Source organism: Saccostrea cucullata, unplaced genomic scaffold (genome assembly GCF_032062105.1).
Source record: "Saccostrea cucullata isolate Sc308-1 unplaced genomic scaffold, CSIRO_AGI_Scuc_v1 ctg164, whole genome shotgun sequence".
NCBI lineage: Eukaryota > Metazoa > Mollusca > Bivalvia > Ostreida > Ostreidae > Saccostrea > Saccostrea cuccullata.
In genome coordinates this window covers 647,937-661,280 of record NW_026937694.1, presented here as the reverse complement: position 1 = coordinate 661,280, position 13,344 = coordinate 647,937, and the positions used below count along the sequence as shown (strand labels likewise).

Sequence of the window (13,344 nt, the reverse complement as noted above, 5' to 3'; positions counted from 1 at the left end):
TGAGGATGAAAATCCATCTGCCAGTCCCTTTCCCATTTCTCTAATGCGCATAAGTCCCGTTGAAGTTGGACTGTGTCATTGATTGATTGAATTGTCCTGTAGATAAGGCAGTCATCTGCAAACAATTTGACATTTGATGTTACTACTTCTGGGAGGTCATTGATGTAGGCAAGAAATAATAGGGGACCCATTACTGTGCCTTGAGGTACTCCAGAGTTCACGTCTGCCATGTTGGAGGACATTCCCTCAACCAATACGCGCTGCTTTCTGTCTGATAAGAAACTTTCTATCCATTGTAGGGTGCAACCACGAATCCCATAGTAATTCAATTTGTGGAGAAGGCGTTGGTGTGGAACCTTATCGAATGCCTTGGCAAAATCCAGTAAGATCATCAATCTGGTTGCCGTTCGATAGGCTACTAGCCAGGTCTTGTACTGTGGCTATAAGTTGAGTCTCACAAGATCGCTTACTACGAAATCCGTGCTGAGCTGGTGTTAGGATAGAGTTCCTTTCAAAGTGGTCCATGATGTTGGAATGGAAAATGTGTTCCATGATCTTAGAGCAGATTGCCGTTAGAGATACAGGACGGTAATTAGCCGCTGAACTCTTGTCGCCTTTCTTAAAAATCGGGACGACATGGGCCATCTTCCAGTCATCTGGCACACATCCATTATTCAGAGACATTTGGAAAAGGAAATTTAAAGCCGGTGTGATCTCCACTGCCAGTTCTTTCAGAAAACGTGCTGATATGGCATCTGGTCCGGTAGCCTTGTGTGGTTGAAGGTTACTTAAAAGCTTGAGTACACCACGTGAATTGATGGTTATGCCTCCCATTGTAGGAAATGGGCTTGGACCCTTGTCTGGAACTTGGCTAGTATCCTCTGTTGTAAATACAGATTTAAACTGTTCATTTTAGCTATTCGCCTTGGCTTGTGGGTCACTGGTTATGAGTCCATCTGTATTCCGTAATGGTGCTACGCCAGAGGCTTCTTGTTTTTTGCTCTTAATAAATGACCAGAACTTCTTGGGGTTTTCTGAGGCACTGGGGTTGATAATGTCGTTCAAGTACTGTTGGTAGGCAAGGCGAATAGTACGCTGGCACTCTGACTTCAGAGACAGGTACCTTTGTTGGTCACGCTGCTTCTTTGTCTGCTTGGCCTTGTGGAATGCACGTAATTTCCTGCGTGCTAAGCGCCTGCTAGCTGTGTTGATCCAAGGATTAGATGTCCTGGATCGTGTGAGCTTGTGAGGAACATGTCGGTTAATGATGCTAAGTGTGGTGTCTCTGAAGAGGTCCCAGTGAGTATCAACAGAAGTGAAGGGTCTGGTGATGAAGTCTTGTACAAAGGTGTTGATGTCACTTCGTAAAGATGACATATCGGCCTTATCCCATAAGTATATTTCCCTACGGGCCGGTTTACTTCTAAGTGGCTGCAATAAGGAGTCAATTAAGACTGCATCATGGTCGCCCACCCCTGGGATAACTTTACAACGTTGTACGAGTTCCAGCCACTGTAAGAAAATATACCAAGCAGGTGAAGTTTATTAAGAAAAGCTAAATGGTAAAAATCAGCCTATGTGATATTGCTATTTTTTGTCATTTTGATCTTCCTCTTAAAATTCACCTGGCTTGGTATATTTTTCTAAAGTTTATATTACACTTTTCGCACCAAGGTAACACATTCTGAAATCTGTTTTCACCTGTAAACCTTTACTGAATGTGATATGTCTATATTTGTTTTTTTTATTGAAATATTACTAATATTTTCTAAGTCTATTTTATTTTCCAGTTCTTCGGAGAAAAAATTCTAAGAACCATCCACTTTTCTAAACTTGTGACATGATATTGTAGCCAGGTGTTGGATGTGGGATCCACCTATTGGTATTTGTGGCTAGTTCATTGTTTGTCTGTCTTTATTGTCATTCGTTGTCAGTGTCACGTGATCTAGTAGGATAGAGAGAAAGGGGTGTATGAGAGAGAGAGTGAGTTGTATTCACTAACAAAACCTGTTTTTACTACCTGTCCGCCCATACCCATGCACACCGTCAAGGTAGCAGCACGCAAATAATGTATAGCATATAGGGTGATGTAGACTGGTTTTATTATCCATATAAATATCAAAAACCCAAGACTACTGTTACTGATCTCTACCGACGGGTTACAATGGCGCCCACGTTGGGACATTTGGGACGTTTGGAGGGCCAAAGACCTTTAAGGAGGGAGGAATGTAATGGTTAGGGCCGTGGATATCGGCCTGGATAGCTCAGTTGGTAGAGCACCTGACTAGAGATATTCAGGTAATAAATTCACGAGCCAGAATCAGTCAAAAGATTAACCGCCTTTGCTGATGGCCAATCAAAGGTTGGTGAATCTAATGGCCAACAAAGTTGTCAGTTAGTCGGTGAAAGTAACAAAAGTGTTGTCATGATTCAAGATCAGGCAATGTTAGCACTTATAGACAGTGGGTCTATGGTCAGTACCATTTCACTGTCAGGTTACAAAACTCTTATTGACAAACCTGAGTTACGAGATATTAATTCTCTTGAAGTGTCTGTAGCTGATGGTTCTGCGTTACCATACCTCGGCTATGTAGAGTGTTGTGTAAACATTCCTTTACTGTGTGAACAAGAGTTGTATGTACCTATTTTAGTTGTGCCAGACAATGAGTTCAATACACAATGTCCTGTCATACTGGGAACGAATGTAATTAGATTTTACAAAGATTTTGTTTCAGATGTTGAAGATGTTCCACAAGCATGGAAGTTAGCAGTCAACAGCATGGGAGGATCTTACTGTGTGCGTTCAATGAGTAAAAAGCCCATTGTGGTTGAGCCATACCAATCATATGTAGTTCAAGGTTTGGTTAGAGGAGTTCAGGGTGAAAATGCACAGTATATTACTGAATGTTTTGACAATGAGTCAAACTACATTGTTTGTCCAAGAGTGGTTGAACTAGATACTAAGACAAACAGCAGTAGAATTCAAGTAAAAATCTGCAATATTACTGCTAAGTGTATTACTATAAGACCAAAGTCTGGTGTGTGTCAGCTCAGTCAAGTTAAGGTAGTGGACAACTTAGTATCTCAGAAGTTTTCTAATAGCACTGTACATAGTGAGCACAATTTGTCCAATTTACCTGATGTACATATTGACAAGAAAAACTTGACCACTAAACAGAATGAGATTTTTTCAGAAATTTTATGCAAATGGAGTCATGTGTTTTCCAGGAATGCGAACGACTTAGGCAAAACAGACTTGGTAGAGCACCTGGAATGTATGATGAAATACGCCAACACATCAAGGATATGCTGGAAGCAAATGTAGTAGGAAAGGAGAAATGCACGAAGAAAACATATGGCTGGACCGGGAATCGAACCCGGGACCCCTGTATTACTAGTCAGGTGCTCTAACCACTGAGCTATCCAGGCCGATATCCACGGTCCGTAAAGCCCCAACTTCTACATTCCTCCCTCCTTAAACAGTCTTCGACCTCGAAAACACAAGTTCTAGGGCCCTGCCAGGAATTACTAATTTACACATACACTGTAACCTGAACAAAGCCCCCCACACTGGCCACCAAATGTAGTAGGAAAGGAGAAATGCACGAAGAAAACATATGGCTGGACCGGGAATCGAACCCGGGACCCCTGTATTACTAGTCAGGTGCTCTAACCACTGAGCAATCCATTGACTTATGTACTATCCAAAGCAAAGTTAGATGCGACCAGTCATAGATGGGTTTCTGCTCTTGCCAATTACAACTTTAGTATTTCTTACCGTCCCGGAAAATTCAACTCGGATGCAGACGCTCTTTCCAGAAAATCTTATTTATTTTCAGATTCAGTAAAGGCCATTTGTAATTCAGTTTCTTTAGATATTTCAGCTGCAGAAACATTATCACAGAATTTTCCATCAGATGAAATTACAGCAACAGATATGTCAGACATAGACTGGAGGAAAGAACAAAGAGAAGATAAAACCATAGCCAGAGTCATAGAAATTTTAAAGCAGGGAGAGAAGGGTAGGAAAGAAACAACAACGGTTCAGAAATATTTAAGAGAGAGAAAGAAACTTCAGATTATTGATGATACTTTGTACAGAAATTCCTTTTTAGATGGAGAGAAAATTATTCAACTTTGTTTACCAGACCATTTTAAAGATTTAGTTTTCATTGGAATCCACAAAGAAGTAGGACATCCAGGAACAGAAAAGACGCATATATGCTTCCCAGATTTGATGATGTAGTCGATACCTTATCAGGATCCAAATTCTTTTCCAAACTTGACTTGCGATCTGGATACTGGCAAGTGGCCGTAGCTGAAGAAGACAAGCCAAAGACAGCATTCTCCGTTGGAAATTTAGGGTTTTACGAATGTAACCGCATGAGTTTTGGTCTTACCAACGCACCCGCCACATTCCAGCGACTGATGGAGAAATGTATGGGAGACATGTTATTGAAAGAATGCCTTATTTTCTTGGACGACATTTTGATTTTTTCGAAAACATTTGAAGACCACATCAGTAGATTAGAATCAGTCTTTGGAAAACTTTCAGAACATAATTTAAAACTTAAACCTTCTAAATGCGAATTTTTCAGATCATCAGTCACCTATTTAGGCCATGTCGTTGGAGAACACGGAATTTCCGCAGACCCAGAAAGGTTATCAGCAGTTAAAGAATGGAAAACACCACAGAATATCAAAGAGCTGAGGCAGTTTTTAGGATTCTCAGGGTATTATCGTAGGTTTATTAAGAATTATTCGCAGATAGTCCAACCTCTAAATTCTTTGTTACAGGGGCACAGCACAGTAAGAAAATTCAGAAAGAAACATGAAGAACCAGCATGGAAATGGGAAACTATCCATCAAACAGCATTTGAGATGATCAAAGATTTACTTACCCAGCCACCAGTGTTAGCATACGCAGACTACACCAAGCCATTTATTGTACACACAGATTCCAGCAGTCATGGACTTGGTGCGGTGTTGTATCAGAGACAAGATGGGGTAGATAAGGTAATCGCCTATGCAAGCAGAGGGTTAAGACCAGCTGAGCGAAACTATCCTGCTCACAAGTTAGAGTTTTTAGCATTGAAGTGGGCCATTACAGACAAACAATGAACTAGCCACAAATACCAATAGGTGGATCCCACATCCAACACCTGGCTACAATATTAAATCTTTTTCAAAGAAAAGATTTGTTTGTATCATCTGTCCTTAAATGACGATTATGTAAAAAAAAATATTTTAATAAAATTATCAGCATACAGAAAAAAAACTCTTAGGGTTTCCAGCATCAGTGGAACACAGATATGCCAAGGATGTTGCATTTTATCATTAAATTAGGTCAGTATGGCGAATTCTGGAAATCAAAAATCTACCCGAACAATCCGAATCTTAGAATTTAATTGATTAAGAACGATTGATTTAACATATGAATAATTAACTAATTCAGAGAAGCTGTGTTTTCCGTTTAAGGACAAAGGAAGGTTGATGGGGGAATTTTTAACTATAGTAACCGAGTTATGGTATGGAATTCATTAGATATTGCATGAAAATTAAAATCTTACACACACAGATGAATGAATTTCGACCTTGACTTTTGACCTCAAAATTAACAGGAGTCTTTAAGGCAGTGATGAAATACGTAGTTTTATTGTAAAAGTTCAAAGGGTTCTTTAGAAAACACGAGAAAACGAAAGTGTTGGAATTTTTTTTTTATAAATTTGAAAACTTGATTGAACTTTGAACTAAAAAAAACACGTCTTTCTAAGGCCATGGCGATCTGTAAAATTCATCAATTTCAACAGTTGAAAGCTACTGGCAAAAAAAACCCCACGAGATCGAGTGTTATAGACAGAACAATACAAATACAGCCTGACAGACGGAGACCAATATTATTATCCCTACTTTCATTGAAAGCTAGAACAATAGAATATTACATGTAATATTAAACTGGTGTGCCTGATAGATGCCCGGTTGTTGGGAAAATATAAATGAATTATAAAATTATGCATATGAATTTTTACTTTATGATCATTTAGGAAGCTGTCCTATCTCCTCTTTTCAGGCTTCAGGGCCATCAACATATAAAAATGTCAGATTTGAGAAAAACAAGTCAAAAGATAAGCTTGCGTTCGAGGAAACATTCATTTAGTGGCAAAGATTAGAGAGAAAAACTCTTATTCTGAAGAATCTTAGAGTTAAGTAAATCTCAGTATTTTAGGTATCTCATGAACATCAACTATTCAATGTAGTTGGGAACTTCGGATAATTTCATAACGGCCAAACACCAGTCTAGTTTGTCGGGTATACCAGGACATTTATGAAATATGGAAATGCGGGATCATTCTCTTGTGATGCAAATTATCCCACGTTTCAAACTATCGTTGATGCCCTGTTATATCCAACAATCTGGACAGTGATTCCTTAATTAAAATAATACTCTTTATTACATTTTTACCCGTGAAATACTGTAATTTATTCATTGAATAAAAATGATATCCTGTCACAGTGTGAAAGGATATCAAAATGAAATCCCGTCACAGTGTGACGAATATCAGAAGTGCGGGAAAACTCTCGATTTCCCTTTCAATAACGAATATTACTATAAAAATATCTTCCTTGACCTAATATAAGATAGATGGAAATAAATAAACCATTCTGACAGCGAATAAAACTGTCTAAATTACCAACATTATGTTGCTAAATCAATGGTTACAGTGTTTTCACTTCACATAGCTATGACGTCTCAACCGCTCAACTATAACGTCACGAGCCTGTGACTGTATTACAAAAAGACAGAGGCAAAAGAAAAATCAAAGGATTTTATTTAAAAATGTAATAAACAGAAAATTCAATGTTTTGTAGATGAATATGGAATTTATTTCACTCGTGAGACAGGATTTTTTGATATTTTCACTCGAAAATCCTGTCCCACTCGTGAAATAAATTTCATATTCAACTACAAACCATTGAATATCCTCTATGTACGTCGTTCAACAAAGCAAAATAGAATGATTGAAAGCACTTAAGAACTATGACCTAAACGGTTGCTATCACAAACTAGTAGCCTCTATCGAGACTGTAGCTCATCAGGGTGTCGTAACATAAAGTATCTAAATAAATTTTATTCTACCCCCAATTATATTTTTTCTGATAAATTATTTCAAAGCCCCAAATAGAATAACGTTCACCTCAATGAATGTTTTCTTATGCACTTTCCATTCCGTATCTCCGTACATGACTCAGGTCTAAATGTCCATTGTAAAAATCAGTGTCTTCGCAAAAGTACATTATACATGTAAATTCCCGAATTCTGATAAATAACAGTTTTGTTAATGTTGGATATGAACATGCAGAAGATGCAATTCTTTTAACATTATGAAAAATATGAAGCAAAACGAATGCCTTTTTGGGTGCAGATCATGAAATGTACTATTTAAGCTCCACGGGTATTTGTTGTCCTGAGCGCATTAATCCTGACGCCCAAATTTCTACTTACAAGTGACACCTTTAGAAAACCTTTGTATCTAGATGAAAATTAACTTGGCAACATGCGCCATCCATTTGTTCAAGTTTTGTCGTTCCCATTCTCTATCCAGAGTTGTCATTCCCGCTAAGCTCCCACACACACCTCTGTCAACGCTCGTTGTACAAGATTCTTGTACAAATTCTTGTACAAATTTTAAGCGGTGGAAATTTGAAGTTGAAATAGTAATTTATTATTGTACGAGGGGTTATCAAAAAGTTCGTGGACTGAGGCTATAAAATTAGTACTATGTAGTCCGTGCTTTTAAAATTTATATGGAACATAAAACAACACAAAATAGAGAAATGTTGAAAATTTTAGCCTGATACGTTCATTATTTGACGAATTATTTTAAAATAAAAACGACATTATATGATTACCCGGCGCTGTCGTCGTTTATTTTAATGACGTCCGATAACGTCATTGTTTTTTTTTTTTCAATGTCATCTTCTTCTACCTCATACACTTTTTTGATGAGATTCCCTAGAGCTGAGTAAGGTCTTAAACCCGCCTTGTTTTTTATGACTTTACAATGTCATTAACAGTGGACCTCAATGAATATAATATTCCTGATGGATTAACATTGGGAAAGATCCGTTCTTGATTGTGCCGGCATATTTTACTTTTGGGAGTTCAATTTCTACATCACATGATCAACGTCATTTTTGACGGGATTGATTTTTCACACCTTGACTTGCAAATCGACATTAACTGTGCATCCCTTTATTCTCTGAATCTATTTTGACATTAAAAGACAAGTACTCTGGATGCATATTATTTCTATGTAGCCAGTTTCAACACATTTTAGGTCTATACTATTTTTTTTCAGGGGCAAAACTATATAATGTTGGAAACGGAAACCCCTCCCCCCTTTTGACGTCATTTTCAAGGCCGCATTTGTTTAGACATTCCGTGTAAAATTTACGATAACATTTCATATAGAACTTCCAGAATGAAGTCAAAATTTTATATTTAGTACAGCAATCGTGTCCCGACACATACCTGAATTAACGGGATTTTTGGATGTCAAATAATTATATCAAATGAGTTTTTCTCAGTTACACATAGTTAAAAAAATGTCGTTTTCGAGGTTGCGCGGCTTGGACATACCATTGCTTACAAAAACATTACTAATTTATTAAAAAATACAATTCATGAGTTGTGGTTTATTCTTTGGATAGAAAAGATGATGCTTACTATTTATTGAAAAATTCATTGATGTACCTTGAGCGGTTTTAATTTTATGGCGCTAATCCACGAACTTTTTGATAACCCCTCGTAATTATCGATTTTATTTGAAATCTATAATCCCTCAAAACGACTGATTTTCAAAGTTTTCAGGGACCTTTTTTGCGGAGTAAATATTAAAATCTTAATTAAAAAATACTTTTAAGGTGTAATAAATTTAAATAAATAATGTAGTCTGATAAGAAATATGATTAAAAATTAACAAGTATTAATACAAGATTTAATCTTTTTTTTTCAATTTTTTAAAGAATCTTGTAAAACAAGCGTTGACGTTATCAAATTCGTCCAGTAAATCAATTTCATGATATTTCGAACAATGATACTATCAGGGAAAATAGGGGTTTACAAACCAGGTACAGCAGACTCCATATACAGTTGTATATGTACATCGTGGACACAACATTGTACACATACTAGTACTATTTATTGAGAGAGAAATTATACTTACATTTTTTTTAAATAGATAATATGTATTTAACAGGAATATGAAAGTAAGTCTTTATGTTGATATTTGATAATAAACAATGTAATGTCAATTTTTCTCTGATCATCGGAATTGCCTTGGGGTGATTGACAATACTAAAAGTAAACTAGAAATTGTAGAATAAAACCCTTTTTAAAATCTAATGGGTTTCTTGTTTCAGCGAATCAAACCAACCCTTAACTTAAAACGTACTTTCGGGCCCAGGATCCATATTGAACATGTTGAATCGAAAGGTAAATAATATAAATACATGTATATATGTATCTTGTTTGTAAAGTATAAATATAGATATTGGCTTGCGGTATCCTTTGCTATAATTTTTTGTGCTTAAATTACCGAATACTAAATGTGTGATGCATGTGTACTAAATTCAGGTAATCAAGTGCACTGAAGTTTGTTTACAAACATTCATCTGACATATTGGAGGGAAGAGTTTACAAGGATTTTTACGTATGCTGTTAAGTCATACCTACTAAACATGAAAAATCGTACGGTATACAACAGTGTCAAATTTAAGTTTTTCATAAGATCAACAATAAAGTCCTCCCAACTAGAGTGTTTGATTTTGATAAAATAAATATTGATCATGAAGATAAATAAGGAAGAAACTAAAAATAGCTCTGTGTCATGGAAATTTGCAATCGGATCACGCTCGCCCGTTGCAACCAATGAAATCCTTCGTAAAAGACCAAAATAAAAAATCCCTCGGATACAACATGTACCTATAATGCAAATGGAAAATATACATTGCAAATGAAAAATTATACAATGCAAATGGCAAATATACGAGGGTTGATCCAAAAGTAATGTCACTGTGTCCTTATCTTTAATATTTGGCGTCGCATTATCAAATATAATACACCAAAAGATGCAGAAAAAGAAATCTAATCAAAATTGAAAATTTCATTTAATAATGTTTAATTGAATTCATTTTTAGACGTTTAAAACATTCAGCATATTGGGTGTCACCGCGTCAAACTAAACGTCACGTTTTAAAGTGTTTATTGTTAGAATAAAAAAGACAAAGGCATTTAAAAAACATTTAAACGTCTAATTGCCAAATATTAAAAAAAAAGACAAAATTGACGACAATTTCTCGTCTATATTTTACAATAAAATGGCGACATTTTTATTTTTTATTTTTATCATAAACATTGTTGTTTATATCTGATGTATTGAAGAAAGGAAATGTAGAAACACACTTGCAGAGGAAATAAAGTGAAAACGAGACTTGTTATGGTTTCAAACATTTTGGGCGGGTTGTGGGTAATGAACTGATCAGCTGAGGACAAAAAGACCGAAAGATACGAGGTCGGGTGGAAACGTTCAATGGCGTCAACGTTGTCAAAAGAAGAGATTCGTGTTACATGTACGCGGTATATATGAGTGATACATTATAACTATGAGAAACTTTTTACTTTGTCTTATAGTACTGTTCAAAGAATTTTGATGAAGGACTAAATCACTGATAGAGTGTACAATTGGTAACAATAATTCTTAAAGAAAGTAGCTTATAGAGAACAATATATTTATAGAGAAATATTCAGGAAAATTCTTTAAAAATCTTCTTCTCAAGAATGACAAAGCCATAATTCATCATAATTATATGGAAGCATGCTCAGGTAATGTAGATTCAAGTTTGTTCAAATCATGACCCCCGGGGGTAGGGCGGGGCCAAAATGGCCGACCAAAGTTTAACATAGAAATATATAGAAAAATTCTTTAAAAATCTTCTTCCCAAGAATGACAAAGCCATAATTCATCATATTTATATGGAAGCATGTTCAGGTTAGTGTAGATTCAAGTTTGTTCAAATCATGAAACCCCGGGGTAGGGTGGGGCCAAAATGGCCGACCAAAGTTTTACATAGAAATATCCAAGAAAATTCTTTAAAAATCTTACTCTCGAGAATAAAAAAGCAATAATTCATAATATTTATATGGAAGCATGTTCAGGTAGTGTAGATTCTAATTTGTTCAAATCATGACCCCCGGGGGTTGGGCGGGGCAACAATGGGGAATCAAAGTTTTACATAGAAATATATAGGAAAAATCTTCTTCTAAAGAACCACTGGGCCAGTTAAGCTGAAACTTATGTGGAAGCCTCCTAGGGTAGTGTAGATTCTAATTTGTTCAAATCATGACCCCCGGGGTAGGGCGGGGCCACAATGGGGAATCAAAGTTTTTCATAGAAATATATAGGAAAAATCTTTGAAAATCTTCTTCTCAAGAACCACTGGGCCAGAAAAGCTTAAACTTATGTGGAAGCATCCTGGGGTAGTGTAGATTTCAAATTGTCTAAATTATGATCAATGGGGTAAGATGGGGTCACAATATGTATTACAAGGGGGAAATCTGGTAAAGAACAGAATGGCCAAAGCTTCTCAGATGAGCGATGTGGCCCATGGGCCTCTTGTTTTCGTGTCCATCCGTCTGTCTGTCTCTCTGTCTAGCTGTCTGTCTGTCTAGCTGTTTGTCTGTTTGTCCGCAAAAAACTTCAACCTTGCCCATAACTTTTGATTTAGTGGAGCCATGACTTTCATATTTCACTTGTGTATTCTTTTTGACAACGCCTTTCTTTGGGTACCGCCAAATTTGACATTTTGACCTTCACCTTGGAGTTTGGCCCACTTTTACATGGAAATTTTCAACTTTTAATATGGCCATATCTTTTGAACAGTAGGTACCTGGACACTTATACTAAAATATATACTATTTGTTGCAAGACCTTTCATCGGATACCAACAACCTTGACCGTTTGACCGTGACCTTGTAGATTTTTTGTACCTGCGAAAAAACTTTAACCTTGGCCTTAACTTTTGAACGGTAAGGGATAGGGCTTTCATACTTCATATATGTGATCCTTATGAAGAGACCCTTAATTGGATTCCAAGTACTTTGACCCTTTGACCTTGACCTTTGAGTTTAACCTACTTTAAAAAAGCAAACCCTGCCCATTACTTTTAAGGGGTTAGGACTAGCGCTTTCAAACTTCACGTATTTAATTCTTGAGACAAGGTCTTTCATTTGACAACAAGAATGTTTGACCCTTTGACCTTGAGTCCTTGACCTTGGAGTTTGACCTACTTTTAAAAAAAATTAACCTTGTCAGACCATAATTTTGAACGGTTAGGGCTAGGGCTTTCACACTCTACATAAGTATTCTATGTGGCAAGACCTTTCATTGGATACCAATTACCTTGACCTTTTGACCTTGGAGATTTTTTTACTTATATAAAAAATTTAGAAATTGGCCTACTTTCAAATTTCACGATTATTTTCCAGTGAGAATACCCTACTTTTGGAACCAATTAAAGAAATTTGCATTTAAGAAAAGATTAATCTTTGCTTTGTTGCCATACGGGGGCACCAGTGTTTCACAAACACATCTTGTATTATTTTATTTTACTCACCGACTTATCACTTGACAATCTTTTTTTTTTCAATATTGACATACCTTTAAGCATATTTAGTGGAAAATGGGTTTACTAGAGCCATCAAAAAATGAATTTTTAACATGAATGGGTCATTTAAAAAAATGGAATCTGAACCCATTCTATAAGAAAATCGAACATTTCTAAAGAAAAAAATGTAGGCTTCAACAGACCCATTCGTTTAAATCATACTGAGAGACGTCGATAACTCATTTCGTAACGTAGTGGCTACATATATGTAACACGGTCGGTCTTGCACCAAACCATTCGATATGGAGAGAGTTCGAATCATACGTGAAGCATTTATATTTTTTGTTTTCACGTATCTTTAAAACTTGACTGAAAAATTAATTATATTAAAACAATGGAATAAAGAATTAAATGCGTAAAAGATGATATAAACCATATAATTGTGAAACATATAGCTTTCATGAATTAAGCTTTGGAATTGAGAACTGTATTTTCTCGGAGCGGGGTTGTCCCTTGTACACCTCCGTTCTTTAATGATGGATTTTATGTTGTTTAACTCCCTCTCGAGAATTTTTCACTTATGGAGATGGCACAACTTGCTGGTGGAGAGCTACAAATCTTACCTTATACTCACGATTTAGGGTCATTGAGCAGTGAAGGATCTTTTTGTGCCAACAC

At 36.3% G+C, this 13,344-nt stretch overlaps 1 protein-coding gene across 1 annotated transcript in view; it reads left to right on the top strand.

Moving 5' to 3' along the window:
• Nucleotides 1-9,473: 9,473 nt before the first annotated feature.
• The window catches only part of LOC134248677 (uncharacterized), a 61,136-nt gene continuing 57,265 nt past the window's right edge, over nucleotides 9,474-13,344 (top strand). The window contains exon 1 of the mRNA XM_062731073.1: nucleotides 9,474-9,496. The gene's annotated coding sequence lies outside the window, so the exon portion shown is untranslated. The remainder of the gene's footprint in view (nucleotides 9,497-13,344) is intronic.